This window comes from Oryza glaberrima, chromosome 7 (assembly GCF_000147395.1).
Source record: "Oryza glaberrima chromosome 7, OglaRS2, whole genome shotgun sequence".
In the NCBI taxonomy this organism is placed as follows: domain Eukaryota; kingdom Viridiplantae; phylum Streptophyta; class Magnoliopsida; order Poales; family Poaceae; genus Oryza; species Oryza glaberrima.
In genome coordinates, this window is record NC_068332.1 from 14,921,451 (window position 1) to 14,923,974 (window position 2,524).

Below are 2,524 nucleotides of genomic sequence, written 5' to 3' on the forward strand. Positions count from 1 at the left end.
TTTAGTCTTAGAATGTAATATTATTTGAGTTTTAATATAAGATTATTTTATTTGTAATTAGACTTAGTATATAATTATTTACTAGCTAGGGTTGTATAATATACGTCACCTAGACTTAGCTTATATCACGATTTGTAATTAGACTTAGCATGTAAGGTTGTGTAGGGTTCTAATGTACGACATTTACACTTAGCATACATGACTTAGATTGTTAAAACATAAATGTCTCGTGACTTAGCAGATGTTTCTTGTATCAACAGATGGCTGACCGCGATGAGGAACAGATATTGTACGATACAATCGCGGAGGGAAGCAGCCAGTACTGGAATGAAGAAGAGGGGAACGAGGATCCAAACCAGTACTTGAACGAGGAAGGGAACATGGAGAGGGATGCGGAGGGGAACCAGCAGGGGCACGTGGAAAGGGATGTGGAGGGGAACCAGGAGGAGGAGGCTAGTGGTAGTCAACCCTCCGTTGGACAGAAGAGGGCACGCGGGCAACGAGGTGCAGCGAAGAAGCTTGAGGGTCAGCACATCATAACGGAAGTGGAAGAAGATGGACGTCCTAGTGCCCCGGCCGAAGCCGCCAAGAACTATGTACGTCACAGCGGTTGGGTTGTGCGGGATGACGTGCCTGTCAGTATGGTGTACTGGCGAAGAACAAGGGCACGCGGAGATCATGAGAGCTTTGTCCCAGATTCGGAGAAAGAGATGCTGTGGACCACAATGCTCGAGACATTCACCCTTCCTGCGGGTACAGAGGACAAAGTGAAAAGGTGGACTCTGAAGAAAATGGCAGAACAGTTTCAGAGCTTCAAGGGAAATCTGTACTAGAAGTATATCCTGAAGGGGCAGACACCGAACTTCGACACATTCCCAAAGCTAAGGGATCACTGGGACGAGTTCGTTGCATATAAGACAGGTGAACAAGGGCGGGCGATGATGGAAAGAAACATAGAAAATGTCGCCAAGAAGAAGTACCATCACCACTTGGGGTCAGGAGGCTATAGCGTCGCGATGCCGAACCGGCTACCGCCAATTGGTCGGAACGATCGAAGTTCTGGTACTATGCTCACGGTGGAATGCTCAACCCAGCTGATGGATCACTGGTCTTCGGCGATCAGATACGAGAGGCTGCGCGACGACTAACAGATGCAGTGGAAGCCTCCTCTCAGGGCACGTTTCGACCGGACAGAGATAGGGACGAGCTGACACTCGCCCTGCAGACTCCAGAGCATCCAGGACGAACACGAGGGAAAGGGGTGATTCCTTGGAAGATTGGTTTCAAGGAGGACATCCACACATACAGGAGTCGGATGAGGAGCAAGAGAGATACCGAGGCGAAGATTGCAGATCTAGAGTTCCGGGTATCGAGCTACGAGCTCAGCATGCAAGAGGAGGTGGCAAGGAAGGTTGATGAACGCATGGCCGCACATCGGTCCCATGATCCCCAGCCGACCATTCCTCCTGCAATGGTGAGCCCGTCAGGAAACCGTAGCAGCTGCGCCTCAACGGGGCAGGTAGGATCACAGAGCATGGACGCCATGCAAACACAGGACGAATCGACCTGTCCCGTTGATGACATCACTCAGCGGACACCATGTGAGCTGCATATTCCTTTCAAGAACTTATCAATAAAGGTAAGCTCGTAGTTTATATATTTTAGAATTAGCCATTCCGTTAGTTGCTGCTTATATATGTTGATTACTAATAAATAATCTCTCACAACATGAAGGTGGCATCGGGCATGGCCATCCCAACGGACCCTTCAGGTACTTACCACTGCAGGCCGATTCCAGCAGGATACTCGAAGGTCGAAGTTGAGTTGGTCGAAGGCGCGTACGAGGACCTCAAGCTGGATTACCCTGGAGGAGACGGTGAGACGCATCTACGAGACACAAGCCATGCCATTATTCTATGGCGCAGGCGGTACATCATCCTCCCTGGGCGACAAGCGGCGTCTCGTGCACCATCTCCTCTGGCTCTGCCATCTCCTCCTCAGGCGCCAGCACCGTCTCCACCTCAGGCTCCAGCACCGACTCCTCCTCAGGATCATGCACCGACTCCTCCTCGGGTTCCTACACCTACTCCTTTGCAAGCTCCTCTTCCAGCACCTTCAAAGTCAAGGGCCCCCCCAGCTCCACCGCCTGCCCACACAAGGGCAACGAAGAAGGCGAAAGTTGACACCGCCAAGAACAAGGACCCGGGGTACGATTGCACGCAAGAGGAGCTTGACGCTTACGTTGCATCAGAAGTCAAGAGACAATTCAAGCCTCGAAGTCCAGAAAAAAGATTCCTATAGACCCCAGTGTCAGGAACTTCTTCAGGGGTATGTCTGCACCTGTCAAGGAGGCCATCAAGCTATCGGACTATGAGCGAACGCTGAAGAAAGCATCTTCTGGAAAGTCCAAACCAGTCCCTCAGCTTGGAGAGCAACCAAACCAGGAGATCGAGCCGTTGGTGACCGGGGAAGACATGACGATAGAAGAATTTATTATTGACACCGGTCTAACTACGGATCAATT